This window comes from Ursus maritimus, unplaced genomic scaffold (genome assembly GCF_017311325.1).
Source record: "Ursus maritimus isolate PB19 unplaced genomic scaffold, ASM1731132v1 scaffold_3, whole genome shotgun sequence".
Taxonomy (NCBI): Eukaryota; Metazoa; Chordata; class Mammalia; order Carnivora; family Ursidae; genus Ursus; species Ursus maritimus.
In genome coordinates, this window is record NW_024425563.1 from 66620632 (window position 1) to 66638640 (window position 18009).

General features: G+C 41.8%; 1 protein-coding gene and 1 non-coding gene across 5 annotated transcripts in view; both read right to left on the reverse strand.

Annotated features, from left to right (window-relative positions):
* DYNC1I1 (dynein cytoplasmic 1 intermediate chain 1) overlaps positions 1 to 18009 on the reverse strand; it is a 265154-nt gene that overhangs the window by 78330 nt on the left and 168815 nt on the right. The window lies entirely within an intron of this gene.
* On the reverse strand, positions 13577 to 13733 carry LOC121105939. The gene has a single exon (XR_005838678.1). It is a non-coding gene; the product is annotated as a small nucleolar RNA SNORA62/SNORA6 family (small nucleolar RNA).

Genomic DNA, 18009 nt, shown 5'->3' on the forward strand with positions numbered 1-18009 from the left:
AAAGTGTAGGCAGCATTAACTTCAGGACTTGTTAAAACATGAAGGATTAATAGCAAAAAGAAAAAAAAATTGTGAATGTCTCCAGTTCAGTATCTTCAAAAATGTTTGCGGTTTCTGAGAATGGCTCAGTGGACCACATGAAAACGACGCGAAGGGATTCAGCCACACGACTTCTCTCAATCCAGAGCTGGGACTTCTCTACTTTTACCATCAAACCATCTTCCTTGAAATGTAGCCACAAATTAAATTCCAAGAGTCAGCTTCTTAGTCTATGAATTCTCCCTTGGCTATATAAAAAAGGCAATGATGGCGTTCAGCTATAGAACACAAGAGAACTCATTTATCAGGTATTCTTTTTTACAAACACAGTAGTAAATGGGGTAATTGCATTCAGAACTATTGCATGGGCAAGGATGCCTAAGAACAATCGCACGATAGATCTGTCTTGCTTTGTGGGCAACTTCTTTCTGCATTTGTAGGATTTGGATTTTGTGCTCGAGATGGAAAAAGGAGGAAGAAAATGCAGTCTCCCTGGGAATGTCACTCAACAACCCCCGGCTGATAAAATAAATCTCCCTTTGGAGGATCCACCCAAAGAGTCATGGACTATCCCACATTAGGTTATGACCAAGCCACTTAGGTCAGAAATTATAGGGGGACCATTAAAAAACAACAACAACAACCTAAAGTGCTCCGCTCTGCATATGCTCTTCACATGGTTCTTCTGATTGACGGGGGTGGTTTTGCCAGCTGTGACGGTGCACGGACTCAGTGGGATCATTCTAAATTTACCAGGAAAATAGAAGCATTTTGCAAAAATAGGTCCTTTCTCGTATTAAAACTACATGGTGAAAACAGATCTCCGGGGAAACACATGGGAAGTGGGGTCCTGCAGCCAAGAAGCAATGCGGTACAAGGCAGAAGCAGTCTTTGTCTCTTTTTATCTGCCTGGAATTACTTAGATATGCTTATGCCTAAGGCACGGAGATGAACCAGATGACCTCTTGGACTGTGTCTAGCTTGGTGGCTCTATTGATAAACTACTACTTTGAAGTACTGAGAAGGACCAGAAAAAACTGGGTTTAAGTGCTTGCTAAAAGATGGATGTAAGAGACAAGGGTGAACTGACTTTTGTGATTGTCACCCAATCCCAAGGCCCACCCAGCCCCCAATTTCCACACCTACGCTTTTTCCACTGAAGATTCTTTGATGTTTAACAAGAGACTCAAAGACTGCGAGTGACTGCAGTGTGGAAAGGGATAGAAATCTGTCCCAGTTGTTCATTTCTAAGTGGAAATAAGTCCCCTCTTAACATAACATGTAGTATGCTTGGAAGACCAGAGGATAAAGAGGTATCAAATTCCCCAGTGTTCAGCCTGAGATGGTTTTTAAAAGAAGGACAAAATAATAAATAAACTCAGAGACAAACAAAACTGTACGAATAAAAATTCCTTTGGGATTAAACGGTTTAATTTATAGCACTGCAGGGATTTCTCTCTGTCCGTTTTTTTGTCCCCTAGGGGAAAACCCTACCTCATAAGACTCCGAGTGTACAAATTAAAGGCCATTTACATGGAATTTGAAGTTTCCAGTTTTGGTAAAAGAATGTGGAGCCATGTGAAAGGCCATCCATCAATAGACTCCTGTCTGAGCCATGCCCGTCACTGAATGATATGGCTGACAGTGGTGGTCAGCGGGAAGAAATGTGATCGTAATTCCTAAACACATATGTTGGAGCACACCCAATATGCATGCCAGTCAATTATCATGACGGAGTGGAATACTTTGCTTTGTGCATATCTAAATAAAAATACACAAAGCCAAGATTTTTCTCCTTTTCCCTAAAAAAAAAAAAAAAGATTTTCTGAAAAGAACAGCAACAGTTTTTCACAGGAATCTGAATTTTGTTTATAAACTCGTGATGATGAGCATTTTATCTTTGCAACTGGTGGTTACTGAGCTTCATAGAGCACCTGGTGAACCTCTCTGAGCGGTGAAAAAAATAAGGTGTCCAATGTTCCTGAGGAACCAGGAACAATACGAAACCAGATGATGAAGAGTTAAGAAAAACTTCTCAGCCTGCTAATGAACTCCATCCTGCCCTGGTGAGACCACCCTCCTTTTTAAGTAAGAGGTAATTTAATCTGCATCTAACTCAGTTGTGTTTGGGTTTCATCCAATCTAAGAGTATCAGTGTGATAAATTATAATGAATTGTCTGCAATACTTCACTAAGTGACTATAACAGACCTGAAAAACAAGATCTCTCAGCCTGATTTTCCAACTCCCTTTGAATACTTTTTTGCCTTATTCCTGTCAGACCACTCTGAAACTTGAAAACGTTTCTTCGAGCTCCCTCACACTGAAAGTTATATGCTTCGAGCTCCATTTGATTAGATCCACAATTGTTGGCTGTCTCTATTAAATCAAGTCCCACACTTGAAAACGACACCAACTGTGAGACCAGCCAAATACTATAGCAAGAGAACTAACATGGCTCCTTTAGTTTGCAAAAGGTTTCTTTACATGTTAATTTCCTTTTGTAATCCACACTGTGTGCTGGGAAGTGGGTTAGTGAAATGGACTTCATTCCTATTTCAGATTTTGAAAGAGCAGCTGGATCCAGGCACCCTAGTGTCTGTAGGGAAACTGGGCAGAGACTGGAAAGGGGGTCAGGAAACTCGAGTTGCAGCAGGGGCCCTGTTGCCACAGCTGCGGGACTTTGCCCATGTGACTTAACTCCTTTAGGATGGTTTCTTCATTTAGGTTAAGAACCACCATCCTGGGGAAAAGGCCACCTCCTTTCCGTTTGATGGCTTTAGGTAGGTCCAGCTCTTCGGAATGCAAAAGCAAGACTGTTATTCTATGGATGATCCGTCCTAAAATCAATAGATGATCGGTCATAAATAAAAGTCATGGCGTTGGTATTAAGCTGTTTTCTGTGCTGGTGGGAGGACAGCAGCCTTTAGGGTGACACGCAAAATCTCTGCAGGAGGGGCAGGAGGGGATTTTTTTTTTTCCTATTCATAGGATACAGATGTTGTCGTGTAAAGATACACGGCTGGTAATCAAGACTGATTTTCGGTGTGAAAATCCGATTAATTCTAACAGGCTTAATTTCCTCATAGGCAACACAATGGGCATGTTGGACTTGAAAGCCTCACCAGGACAAGAGGTACGCTTTTCTTTTCTGTGTTGCACTTTGTGCTTAAGAACTAGTAGGATGTGCATTCATTTCCTATTGCTGCTGTAACGGTACCACCCACTGCGTGGCTTTGGACAATACAAAGTTATTACCATACACTTCTGGAGGTTAGGAGGACTGAAACTGAGGTGTGAGCAGGGCTGCATTCCTTCCTGGAGGCTCTAGGGGAGAATCAGTTTCCTTGCCTTCTTTCCAGGGTCTACAAGCTGGCCTCATTCCTTGGCTCATGGCCACCTTCCACCTTCAAAGCAGCAATGGCTACTTGAGTCTTCCTCCTATCACATCGCTTTGATTCTGCTTCTTCCGTCATCACATTTCCTTCTGAGCCTGACTCGCCTGACTCCCTCTTTCACTTATAAGAACCCACCCTTGTAATTACATTGGGCCCGCCAAGATAAGCTGGAAGCATCTCCTTTTCTCAAGATCCTTAATTTAATCATATCTGCAAAGCCCCTTTTGCCTCATGAGGGGATATATACACTGGGTTCCAGTATTAGGAGGCAGACATGTTTGAGTGGCCATTATTCTGCCTACCACAGTGTTTGATAAATATTTGATCAACTTGTAAATATTTTGAGAAAATGGTAAGGTAAATAATTTGAATTATTTGTAAGGTTAGCTAATTCCCATAGTTCATCACTAGCCAAAGTCATGGTCACATGTACACTGTACACTTCTGATCCTTCTCAAACATACAGTCTTCATTCTTAATCAAGCTCATGTTCACCTGACCCTGTTTTAGCTTCAAAAATGCATCCTGGTTCTATTTTATTCTCTTTCATCTGGTAGACAGAATATAATCTGTTGTGACGGATTTTCCTGACCAAATTAAGTGAATTGCTCACTGTCACATAGAGACAAAGATACAGCCAGAATAGAGATTTAAAACCCCTTTCCACTTCCCTTGCATCCCAGCTCATACTAAATTCCTTTCTCCAATTACTATTTCAAACAGATCAACCAACAAAAAAGAGAGGGTGGTAATCTTCAGGCGGGAGTAAAAATGCATGGAACATATTGCAATCCTACCAGTGAAAATCCAAGCTTTGCTGTGTGATGAACAAACTCCAAGTCACGTACCTTCTCCCTCCAAAATATATCCTTCAAATCGAAGTCACAGTCCCTGAACTACTCTCCCACTAGAGGTGCTACCAACTGCCATGTCACTCAAGAGCCATACACCTTCTGTCAAAACTCTTTCACATTTGTCTCATGCTACTAAAAACATATGATGATAAGTTACCTCCAACTGCCATCCAAGCCTCCTACCAAAAGTGCAGGATGATTTTGGTGGGAAACCTAAAGGAACTTTAGTTGGGACAAGTACATATTTTCGTTTTCCATTGTTTTGAAGCAACTGACATTTTATGCATGCTAATTTTTCCACCAAACTTCTACCAGTTCTCAGTCCAAACAACTACAGGAATCCCGTTTTATCATTGACTGAATTGTAGCATTCAGAAAGGGATGACAACCTGCTGTATTTGTTTAATGCCAGTCCTTCAATGTATCATATGTAAGCGGGATCGAAGAGTAATTGGGAATAATTGTAAATTAATGTAACACTGTACTTTTAAGTATGTTGACAATAAGAGATAAGTAATGAAAACTAGACTGACATGCAACAACGCTTCAGAATTGGATCCCCCAGGCATTCTCTTCTTTTAAATGTGGCAACCACACTGCATTGTATCAGTGACAAAGTCCACAGATTTACTTACTGATTATCTTAAGTACAAATGAAATATCTTTCTATGGTCTAGAGGAAATAACTGCGCAAGACTCACAAGGTGTAAATTCTCCTGAACAATTTTTCCTGCAGTTCTGGTAGGTCACTAATATTAGCACCTACTGTTTGCACATACAAACTTCCTGAGTTGGGTTTAATACAGCACACAGCTCTCACTAAAGAATGTGAATTTCTATGGGAAAATCTAGCTCAAAGGTAAACTCTACTATGTATTTTTTTCCTTATATTATTCCATACTCTGAACATGAGCCTTGAAATGTAAAGAAACTGGGCAAACTGATAGATATATAGATATATAGACAGATAGATATAGACATATAGATATATAGATATATATTCATATACATATGGAATTAATAATATTTACTATCAAGAGGCAGGACAAATAAACACAAAATAAAGTTGAATTTCTAAATACCTGGAGTCAGAAAATGCTGTAACTTGATGGTGATAATGTCTTTCCCATGGCAAATACAAGGTACTGTGGAAAGTTCCATCTGTGTCTATGTTGGTCAGCACAAATGCAGAGGTGAAGGACTTTGTCAAAAGGCAAAACAAAAAACCCCCCAAACCCCTACATCTTTTTAAGGCAATCAGACTCGGAAGGCAATAAGTATTTCATTTTCCTGTATAATTTGAATAGCTACCTCAGTTCTTTACACCCCCCCCCCATTTCTAAAATGTAGACAAGAGCTCTAGCTACTTGTCTAAGTTGTCACACATCTGGAAGACTATTTTAAAACACATCCAAAATGTTTTGACTACATGATGCCAAGCATCTGGCAATACAAACTCCTCTAAGGTATTTTTCTTCTATAGGATTCAGTCGGTGTAGACAGTCATTGTGCCAGGTTTTGAACTGCATGTTTTATTTGCAGAACGACAAAAAAAATATATATGCAAAGGTAAGGGTTTCCTTCTGCTTTTGATTTAGGTAGATTTAACTTAATGATGTTAACAGAGTTGCCATTGATTCTCGCATTACTTGAACTACTGTCTAGTTGTGCTCTCCCCCTGTCCCCAAAAGCCCTTCAGTGGCCTCTACTGGTCAGTTCCTCCCCAGGAACATTCTCTCCCAAACGGACAGCATTCACTCACTTGTCTAAATAGTAACTGACTTTATTGGTTTCATTCCACAGCGAGGATGAGGGAAAGCGAGGTTTCTCATTTTCCCTGTCTAATAGGAACCAGCCTTAGGAATACCTGTGGTTCACCAACCATCCCCAAACCATTTGCAGGATCTTGAGGTAGGAGGTAGGGATTCTTCATGTGAGGTCGCCTCCCTCCCAATGCAAGCTAGCTCAGCCTTCCAAAGGCTATGTCCCCAGGCTAACCTAACCATCCCTATATCTTCACTCCGCTTTCAATGTTTCACACTAACTCTTAAGTCAGATGACACCACAGTGGGGGGGGGGGTATTCTGGGTAAAATATGCACTAAATATTTCAGTTTTATAGCTTGCACTCTACTGCAGATCATTCACTCTTGCTCTTGACCTAAGAGAAAAGGGATAAATTCCTCATAGGCCATATTCATCACTGTAGCCTTGGAACCTAAGCAGGGAGCTAGGCACAATAAAGGTCTTAAATTGTTCTAGATAAAATGCAACTTGCTCCACTGTTGAAGTAAAGATCACTACATTTCAAACTTGAAATAAACTTAGCCAGTCGGGTTTGAGCCTAAGCAGTGTTCACAATTTAGATCGTCATCAAGAGCAGATCATGGGGTGGGTCTGCCAGAACTCTATTAGCATTGGGGTGCTACTGGTCAACTTTAAAGACCAAAGACCTATGTATTATGAACTTTGGAGACAGTGGAGTACCAGCTTGCCTTATTTAGGCTTCTTCCTTGACACAAAGAATATTCTCTTTGGGGAGAGAATCACTCTGTCTCCTTCTTCATGGAATATGCCATGACTGGCTTGTTTTGGAAGTTACCAGGCCGTTCAGAGCTCTGGAACATGATCTGCGACAATGGCTTGGCAGCAGTGGAAGCCAGTGTGTGGCTGTAAAGCTTGCTCTGGAAGTGAACGAGGGCAAGCCCTTCCTGTCTGATGGGGCAGTAGCAGAGGGAAAGGCAGTGGGGCTTGGATGCTGGGGTCCCAGCAAGCTGCCTGTAGCATCACAGCTAGTCCCTGAAACCTTGGTCCTGAACATACTTGTGACCTCCTCTGGGAGGGCCCGGGAAACGCGTGGGGGAATGTGAAGAGCCCAGAAATCTTAAATTGCAGACGAGGTGAGAACTACAGACTTACGGTTTACACTGTTAACAAGACCTCATTAAACCAGTCCGGTGTGGCCCAGGAAAACCAGAATTTGGGAGATAGATGGATTAATACATAGATAGCAAGAGAGAAAATGAATCTGATAACATCAAGCGATATAATATTTTGCTACTTTAGAGTATATCTAATAGCATATGGTATTGCTATTTCCCTTTTAAATATATTCTAAGTCAAGTATTTGAAACAGTTTTATAATCCTCTGAGCGGAAAATACATCTAAGAAACTTGTAGAAAAATCTCCTAAAGGATTCATAGTTCCAAGGTGGAGAATGTATTTTAACTCAGAATTCCTCGAGAAAACCCACCTTCTCTGCAGGTTTTACAAATCAAAGCAATTGGTGGCTAATATTTCTAACCTGTACTCAGTTTTCTGTCGATGAAAAATCAGAATGAGGGATTATTACTTTTACAGAGGATGTTTAGACATCCCAGTGACATGATCACCATATAAAATATAATTCAAATGATCTCAGTTTAAACACTGACTTTGACAGTTAGTAAAATCATTTAATTTTCTACTATGGAAACTATTTTAATCATTTTAACCACTTTTAGATTATATCAATTCTTTGAGATGAAGTACGACGGAGAATCAAAATAATCTTTGGAAATTGAGCTCTATTGCAAAAATGATTCCCGTTCTTCGGCGGGGATATTAATGGATAACCTTTCGAGGGCCTCTTCCTTGTAGTTCTCTTCTTCTTCTGCCTTTCCCGTCTCACACAGCCGAAAGAAAACCTAGCTCATGAACACAGACTTACTTAATGGTCCCCTTCCCTCTGCGTTCCCCCGTCCTCTTTCATTCACATTCCCAACTTTGCATCTCTCTTCTCATTTTCCTTTTTTCTTTCCGGGGAATGACCACCTCAAAGGATTAATTCAGAACAGGCAGCAGAAAATGGTAACAAGAGTGGGCAAATCAGGATGTGGATTTAAAATCAAGAGGTATTTTAAAGGAGGAGAGTTACTCAAATTAAACATATGTTAAGAATATGGGTTTGTTGTTCATGGCATACCTGCTGCCTGCGATCGACCCTCCTCAGATCAGCCTTCAAGGGCAGAGCATTCCCTAGTGGAATAATAAATAGAGCGGCTCGAGTGAACGTGGAGCTGGGCAGCCCGGCGAGCTTCCTTTCCTCTCGGGCTGACGTCACCGTTGGAACACAGGTGGTAACTGAACTAGCTGAACTACCGAAATGCGCTGTGGCCCCTCGGGCTCAGAGCCAGAGAGAGAGAACAGAACTCAGGCTCCAAGCAATCAGGCTTCGGGCACATAAAAATTCTTCTACTCGGTCTTGGCATTTATACCGAACTTGGTTTTAACTGATACGGCCTGTTTCCCAAGACGTCATCTTTCTTACCTTACATGTGAACTAGGTAGCCAAAATCCATCGGTCTTTTGAGAAACGGGCTGCACAGATCCTTGGAGTGCTTCTCTTTGGGCTGACCTGCCATCAGCCTGAGAATATGGCGACTTGTCCTCTGAAGGTGAAAACCAAGAGCCATGCCCTATTTCTACGCTCCCATTCTTCCCAGTGTATCAGCTGGAGCAGTTCTCAGCTGTCCCAGGATGATGTGCCCAAATAGTACTGTAGGTACCAGTCACACTTATGCTCAGTCAAGGGTTTCCGCAGGAATGATGCAGGAGAGCAATGTGCTTGCTCATATATATCCTTCACAGGAGTTCGGAGGTTGAGAGCAGGAATTAATATATTTCTGACTTGAATGCACTGTACTGACAGACAAGATTCAACAGTCTTGGATCTCCAGGGATAAGCATCCACGAAATAGACATTAAAAAATCCAGAAGGTTTTGAGGGACATATTTTTAATTTGGTTTTGAAATAATACAGGCCTGAGAAACTCAAGACCCCTCTTTCCCATTTGTTTTGATATTATTCCTAAGGACACAAGAGCGACCTATCTAGCTGTGAAAGTACCACAGAATAATAAAGGATAACTGGTTTCCCTTTACGTTGACTGAAAAGTGGTACTTTCTAACTAAATGAATAGTGTTGGGGAACAAATGATTCTGAGTCCCTCCAGCATTTCAGAAATGTCCATTTATGAAGTATAATGTACAAACAACAAAACCTTTTTAATTCTTCGTTAAAGCAATCAGGTCCCTGACATTTGATGACCAGTTCCGGTTATCACATAAACCTTGGTGCAAATATATTTTCATATTTCGGTAACAATGTCCCAGATCAGCAGAGAACCTAATACATGAAAATTCCTATTTATACAAAAAATAGTATGGAGGCTGTGATCATTTGCTTCTCAAAAAAACTCATTTAGTTATCAAGGTCTCCTCTAGTGAGCCATATCTGATTAAGAACTGGCCTTGTTTCTCCATGTTGTCTGAATTTGGGATGTTTTATGGAACTTGGCTCGAATGTCCCTCTTACAAAGGGGAGAGCATACAGTACTCTTCTAAAGGCAGGAGGTTAGCTTGTCTCAGCAGCTTTAATATATAGACGGGAAAATCCAGCAAAATCCACTTCCAAAATGTAGCAAGTTCTCACAATTTGAGCAAACACATTAAAGAAGATACCACGAAACAGGTAAACAGCATGATCAGAAGTGTGGCTTGGGAGGTGGGGGAGGGCAGAACAGGGAGAGCACAGGTAGAACTTTTCTTCTACTGAACACCTTCCCCCAAAGTGAAGTCTTTTCATCAATTTTAGTGGCAACAGGTTGACAGCATGTTGTTGCGCCTTTAATGGAATGATGTCAAAGAAAGCCAGGTGAGGACAAAGATGGTGAGACACATGAGGAAGGTGGGGGGGGGGCAGATAGGACTGCATCCAGGTGCTCATTCTCACTCCCATAGCAACCCAAAGCCAGCTGCCTTGTTCGAGAACTGTTCCCCTGGACATTTCGGGGTGACTACCTCTGTCTGTGATGCATAATCCTTTTGGATGAAATGCCGTTCTGCTGCAGGCACACTGGGAAACTTGCAGCACTGGCCGGAGATGGGATGGTCTGCTCTGGGACAGGAGCATGAGCAAAGTTCAAGCAAGGCAAGATGATGAATTGACAGGGGAAGATGGAAAGGAGAATTCAAGAGAATTCAGGCATTGAATAGGTGGTTGACCCAGAAAACCATGAAGTTTCCTTCAAAGCCTGAGTTTCTACAAGTCTATATGTTAATAGGTCTAATGGAAGGAGTATGAACTCGTACGTGAGAAACAATTTATACACAAAAAACAAAAGGGAGAGCAAAAAATCTCTTTCTACTCCCCTTAGAGTAGGACATGGCTAAACTATCTTAAAAGGGTCCTTTGACTTAGCTGGGGATACATTTCCATTTAAAAATGATTAGAAGATGAAACAGAAATATAATCTCTGGTTACAAAAATCTCTGGTTACAAAAATTAAATTTGGATGCAGAACTGTGGATGAGTAGTTAAGATTGGCCAATGCAGTGTCTCTGCTGCGCAAAGGAAAGTCTATTAAATTTATGATGGAGATCTCCATGAATCTGCACAAAGTCCGTCCACAGGGTCTGCCCTCTCCGACATTTTTCTGTGTGTGCGTGTGTGTGTGTGGGCGCGCACGTGTGCGTGCAACTTTGCTACTAACGGAGTACATTTGTTTTGACTGTGGGGCTCTTTCCAGACATTAAAAGCCACGATTCTAGTTTTTATACTTAGAAAATGCTCAAAATGTGTTTCTTTCTAGGGGGACTAAATATTGTGCCACCTTTGAGGGTCAAGCCCTTTGAAGCCCATCAACTGTTGCTTGAAACCTTCTGATTCTATTTTTGTAGAATGTTTGTCTCATATTTTCTGAAAGGCTTTGAGCTCTTGCATGAACATTCTTCTCGTGGCAATTTTCGCACAGCTGAATGCTTTCATTCGTGCGGCAGGTAGCACACATGATAATATACGTCATTACATTAACAGTGTTCCCATACAGAAGTTCTTTTCCAGGACTCGTTTGCTGGCTGCCCCGTTGTGGAATCAGAGGGTGGGATACTTTTGATTTTAAACACGAGCAAAGGGACAGCGGGAGCCAGGCTTTTAGAGATGGAGGCTTTCGGGGCCCGAAGGGAACTGCTCGCCTCTCGTGCAGGACAATGCAGTGTGTGACATCACTGTCCACACAGAGCCCTCACCAAGGTTGAAAACGACACAGAAGGCAAAATAATTTACTAAAATGTAGACCAAGGGCACTCTCTTTAAGAACCAGTACGCGCAGGGGGAAAGCGGAAGGAGCTGAAGGGAAAACTCTCGGGTAAGCCGCTTATCTGCGGTCCTTAGCAAGGTGAGCAGATCCGGGCAGCACTCAGGGCGACGTTGTGGCCTCTCTCTGTTTCATACCCCGGAATTATTTTTCCATGCTGTCTCTGTAATGCAACCTCTTTACATAGTTTACCTCAGGAAATGACAATTGGCTGTCGAATCCCATACAAATTGATTGGATATGACAGCTCAAAGGAATAAATATTCTGCAGAGAAGAAAGTTTTTACTTATACTCTTGTATTTTCAATCCTTTTTTACCCCTTCTTGCTTAATCTTATTATTTCAATTAGATCATTTAAAAATCAACACATCACATACCAACCTCCCCTAAGAGCAATCATAAGATTTGATGATTTTTCTGATACACAGGCTAGGGTTTCAAATTTGCATTATTTTATCTACTGAATTAACTATGAATTCTAAACCAAACTAATGCTGCCATGTGTTTTTAAACATCTCTAATCTAAACCATCTGGAGAGGCATGGTTTTGCAAAGGCATCCTTTTCAGGACACTCTGTGGACTTTGTCACTGCCTGAGGTTTTGGCAAACCATCAACGTTACTATAATTCTCTTTTATGAAATAAAAGCTTTTGACTAGGATTTTAGAGTCTTGGGTGTGTGTGTGTATTTATACAAGTGTGGGCACTTGTGTACAATTTTTGCTCCTGTCCCTTTCTTTTTTCAGAAGACCATGGTTATAATAAACGTATTTTATTTTTTTTAAACTTATTTTAAAGTAATAAAGGTTTTTTCTTGTATATAAAGAACACATTTAATTTCACCTACTCAACATACTGACAGACCAAATTATTAAGAAGCGAAGTACTTTTGAATAACCCACCTTACTGGACATAGGTGCTGGAAATACTTTTTAAACAAGTCATTAGGAGAAAACATGTCAGCTTTAGAGAGCACAACAAAAAAGTGTAGATATGAAATGGTTACAGCAACAATGGTTTGTGGTATGTGAGGGATGAGCTCAATACATTTATGCAGAGATCACAATTGAAAATTGGCTAAGCTAAATCTTTTGCTTAAGAAAAGCAACACCCTGTTTAATTTTTTGGCTAATAATGAACATAGCATTTTAAAATTATAAATCAAATATAAGCATGGTAAAAGCAAAGAGTAGACTACTTGTTACAACAAAGGTTAAAAAACTTCCCCCAGAAGTAAGCATGATGATTCTACTTCCACAAATTCTCTTCAATAATAATGCCTTTAAGGAATTTCGAGAATTAGTCACAGAAATGGAGAGGATAGATTTCTGCAGAGAGCCGCTAATATGAAATGAATTAAAATTATAATAATGTGACTATTGGGGCCTAAGAACATCTCTGCAATTTATTAATAACACGGTATGTTCAAACAACCTCTTTAATCCAACAATATTAGACAACTTAAAGACATACATAAATCAAAAGGTTTTGGTCAAGTTTGTGCCGGGGGGGGGAGGTCTATTTTTAAGAAATGGGTGGCCTGAAGCCCAGAAGTGGGTCTGTGCTTAGAATATAAAGATGTCAAGGCAATGCACAAGCACCTCTCTCAGAGGTGGTACAGCCCAGAACACTCTCAGTGACTGCTAACGGCCTGGGGCGCTACTACAGCTCACCTTCCCACCCTTCACGGTTTCCTTTCCTGGAATGGGTCCTCCATAGCCACAACTCTGAGGGAGAGGGTTGCCCTTCTGAGACTCTTTTCCTTCCCTCCTTCCTTCCTCCCTCCCTTCCTTTCTTCCTTTCCTCCTTCCTCCCTCCCTCCCTTTCTTTCTTTTCTTCTTTCTCTTTCTTTTTTTTTTTTTTTTAGAATTCCTGGTATTCTTTTAAACCTGCTTCTGCCTATATTAAAATGTTGTATTATAAAGGAAAAGCACAATCTGATATTCCAGAAAATGGAAGCTCCATATAGGGTGGCCCTGGATAGATGTCTTGAGGAGGGACAGCTCTCACCAAGCATGCTAATCTGGTCTTGGATGAAAGGAAAACATGTCTCAACCCCATCTTCCTCACTCTTGCTCCAGGGTCCACAGAGTGGGTACAGTTCACTTATTGCTATAGACTGAATTGTAGCCCCCACATTTTTTTTTTAACTTATAGCAAGAATTACTATCAAACTCCACTCATTGGACCAGAGACCCTTGTGGTGTTAGCAAAAGACATGCCCCCCTCACATAGCACACTTACCTACGCTTGTGAGTTCATCAGCTGGCCAGCAGCCTCAACTCCAAGCTCTAACAATGTGCGGATCCCCCACAAATTTATATATTGCAGCCCTACCCCTCAGTATGTTTTTATGTAGAGATGGGGACTTTGGCATATTACCAGCTTTAGATATGGTCATGAGGGTGGACCCTCATGATGCTATTAGACACCAGAAGAGCTTGCTCTCTTTCTCCCTCTCTCTGCCAGGTGAGGACATTATCAAGAAGGCAGGTGTTTATAAACCAGGAAGAGGGTCCTTACCAGAAACCAAAATGGCTGACACCTTGATCTCAGACCTACCAGTCTCCAGAATGGTGGGAAAGTTATTTTCGGTTGTTTAAGCCACCCAGTCTATGGCACTTTTTTTTTTTTTTTAATGGCAGCCCCAATAGACTGATACACCTATATAATCTCTTTTATTCTGACAACAATCCTAGGAGGGCAGTAGAAACCCACTCCCTAAGAATACCCACTCCCCTGACACTGAGGCTTCCCTGACCTCAGTGAATGGCTGGGTGGCAGAGTGGTGAGGATGAGGATAGGGACAGGCTATAAAACTTGCTTATATTGCCACCTGGCTTTCTTTGCATAGCATCAGTAATTCCTGGGGCAATTCCTGGATGAAGCACAACTGGAGAGAGCCCAGTTCAGACAGCTTTAGTACAGGGCATGGGAAAGGAAGGAAGGGCACTTAGGGAACGGAATAAAATCCTCAGTGTTGGGGTCCTGTGACTTCAGTAATATGTGCACTTGAATGGGGCAGAGCAAATGCTGGGAAGTCTCCGGGTTTGTAATAATATTAAACTTAAGCTTGATCACTTGCAATATGAGACGAGAAGACAAAGAGAACAATTAAAAATGATTTGTTCTAAGGTGTATTCTCACGGTACCCTCCACATCAACTAGCTCCCCCGGTCACTCGTAGGGTGTACAGTCTCCTCCACTGCTATTTTCAGATAATGAACTGTCTGTGATGCAGCCTGTCTGCTATAGTCCTGCTGATAATTCTAATTTCTCTAGATGAATTCCAATGATCAATTCTGCCTCTGCTACTTTTCAGGGGAGAAGATTCCAGAAAGAGGCCAGATAAAGAACGAGAGCTGGCAAGGCATTTTCTCTGCTCCCAGCTTCCTGGGCCAAAAGAGAAAAAGAAGCTCCTGCTTCTTTTGACTTAGTAAGAATCAGTGTCTAGCTCAAGCCTCAATCATTGGACCAGTCATACTCAATCGGCATAAAAGAAGCATTTCCGAATGTCCATATTTCATTGCAGCATGTACACGTAAACTCCCTTATGCCTTTTCCTAAAGGCACAAAAGAGCTGCTGTGCTGCTGTTCCTCTTGTCCAATCTATACATTCTGTATCTTTTATGTAAGAGCTTAATTTTACATTTACATCACATATATTCTTTGGTTTTCCACAACTGTCTCCTTCGAAGAGTGGATCGCAAGCTACACGACAGTGGTTGAGGTGTCCTCTTCTGGGTGTCTCCAGCCTGCAGTACATTCATCATTGCAAGGAAAACTGGGTTTTCCTTACATTCATCAGCATGTTCTTTGTCCATGAACTTCGTTCTCTAATTACTAAGCACCTATCATATGCTTCGATTTTGGGCCACCCCAGGTACTCCCTTTGAATATGTAGCCCTAGTTGTCAAAGAACTTTCTAATCCTTCATTCTGTTAACCTTTAAAGTAAAAGCTGCCAGTGACCTTTACCAGCAAAGTATGGGTTTTTTCAGGACTAAAAGAGAATTGCAATCCAAGACAGACAAGCTGCAGCCAAACCATAGGCAAGTCAGGGCGGGGAGGAGAGGCATGCTTTTTAAGGGGAAAAGGGATAAGTTAGAAGGCTGTTATCGACTCAAGTCCACTGGAGTAACCTGGGAGTTCCAAGTATGGTGGTTTTTTCATTGGCTGAGCTGTTGCCTGGGGGGGAATGAGGAAAGTTCTTCTTCCTCCGGCTGAGAAAGTAGAGCAGTATCCATGTGCAAGGTCAAGCCCCTCTCTTCCTGTTGGGTCTGCAACCGACTAGGGGCAGTGGGGTGTGAGAGCTCCCCCTGCCAGAACCTCCTGACTCCATTGTAGTGAGGTTTCCCGTTATTAATTTTCACAATCCTCCTCTTTTTGACTTCTACTGAATAACCGCTCCTTGCTACATTCAACAGAAAAACATAGAAAATGCCTTTCTTCTCTTTTCTTTTTTTTCTTTTCTTCTCTCTCTCTCTCTTTTTTTTTAATCAGTCAGGCCATCTGAAAGTTACCCTTCCTTTAAGAAAATGAAAATTCCTAAGTCAAATTCTCACACTTCTCTGGTCATAATACTCCTTGGAAAATGCATTTAAATTAATTTATATTTTCGTGTCCCTAGCTATTTTGTTGATTAGGATTATGGACCACAATCTGGGCTGTGTGTGGGGGGAGAAACAAAAATTGATGGGAGAAGAAATCAAGTTCATTGCAATAAACCGACTAGTTCCACTGAGATGGCAGGAAGTCTCTTTTCCATAACAAGACAACAAAGCCTCAGCTACTCCCCCAGGTGACTCAGTAGTCTGTGGGCAGCTAGAAGCCACGCTCTGAGTCCTGACTTTCCATCCCCCTCCTAACCACCAGCCCACATTCCCTCCCGAGTTACCATCGTTCTTCATGGGGGTCAGTGGGAGCTTTGCCCAGAACCAAACCAACTCCTGGTGAAAGCCAGGAGTTGCAAACTCATCGGTACCCTTTATAGAATCTTAATGAGAAGAGAAACCACCCATAGGAAGAAAGTTAACTGAGGATTTTAAACACCGGTACAATGAAGTTAGTATCACTCCACATTCTGCTTTCCTTCTGAAATAAGGAGGGTTTTAGGTCCTTGTCAGTTTCAGGGCATTGTCAAATAATCTTTAAAAGAGAATGCTAAGAACAAAGAAACCAAATCAGGAAAAAATAAAAGCAAAAATAAAAACCTCTGACCAAGCCAAGCCTCTAAATATAGCTTTTCCACTTACCTCAGTGCAGATAATTCTAAGATCTATATTTCTGATTCTATTCATTCCATTTGAAAGAGAAAGACCACACCAGGGTAAGCACTGCAGGGTGGTCACAATGCATAATCTAATGACAGTGTGCGGCGGCCACTACGGAAGATGGCAGGAGCCGTGCCAGACTGTGCGGTGGGGCTGACGGGCTGATTTCTATGCACAGGCCACCGATATTTTCCAAGTATGGACAGCTCTTACAGAAATGAAAATAAAAAATGCAGGACCAGAGCCCACACTAAGAATTCAGTTTAGCAAAGACATGAAACTGCCCAGGGAAGTAAAAGGTATTTGGCCTTGCTATTCTTAACAGGGAGAGACGAGCCTTCCCACCACAATCTTTTTATGATGAGGCTAAAAGCCTGTCAGTCTTTGCAGAAGAACACTGAACTGGGGTCTGTGTCTTGTGCATTTGCTTTCTAGTGCCTGGCATGATGTTTTTCTGAGCCATCGGATTGGTTTGCAATGATGTTTTTCTCAAGAATATCAACAATCCAGAAAGATCAGCAAGAAATGGATAGCTAATGCAGTATTCTGAAAGGGTCCCAGTACAAGCATCCTAAGGCACCCATGAAGCAAACCGTAATTTCAAAATTATCAGAACATCACACGAGACTATGGAAGCACATTCATACTACCTGATTTCAGCGAGATAGTGTCTAGAAGGGAGAGGTTGTAGTAAATAAACTTGACCAAAGATCAAAGGACAGAGAAGAAAATGGATACTTCTGTGAGTAGGGGTTTTGGTTTTATCTCAGGTATTGACTGTAATTCGGTGGGCTCTCCAAATTCCCCTTTAGGTTTAAAAGATGGTAAGGAGAGCCAGTTCTAGGACTGTCTAACCAACCTCATACACTGGCAGCTGCCAAAAATACACCTGGAAGGGACTGCATAGCCTTTGGTCTCAAGCCCCACATCGCCCCATCACAGTGGAATGTGGCCTGGCCAATGGCACAATGTCACCGGTAGAAGGGGCCTTGGTTCCAGGACTGGTTCTACTGCCCACGAGCCCCGAACACTTCAAGTACAACAAAGAGAATAATATCTTTGCGGCTTCTCTGTTGTGAGGATCAATGAGACCATGAAGGCGGAAGTGCTAGGAAAATGTAAAATACAGACCAATGGAGTTACCACGGTAATTATTCGGGTTCAGGGCATGGTAACCAAACTGCTCTTATTATCCCCAGCGGCCAACCACTAACTCATCTGTGACTTCCCTGGCTGCCCAAGTAACCCCGGGTTTGGTCTCCCACTAGCTCAGCCATACTCGGTATTTAGAGCACTTAGGTTTTCTTTTG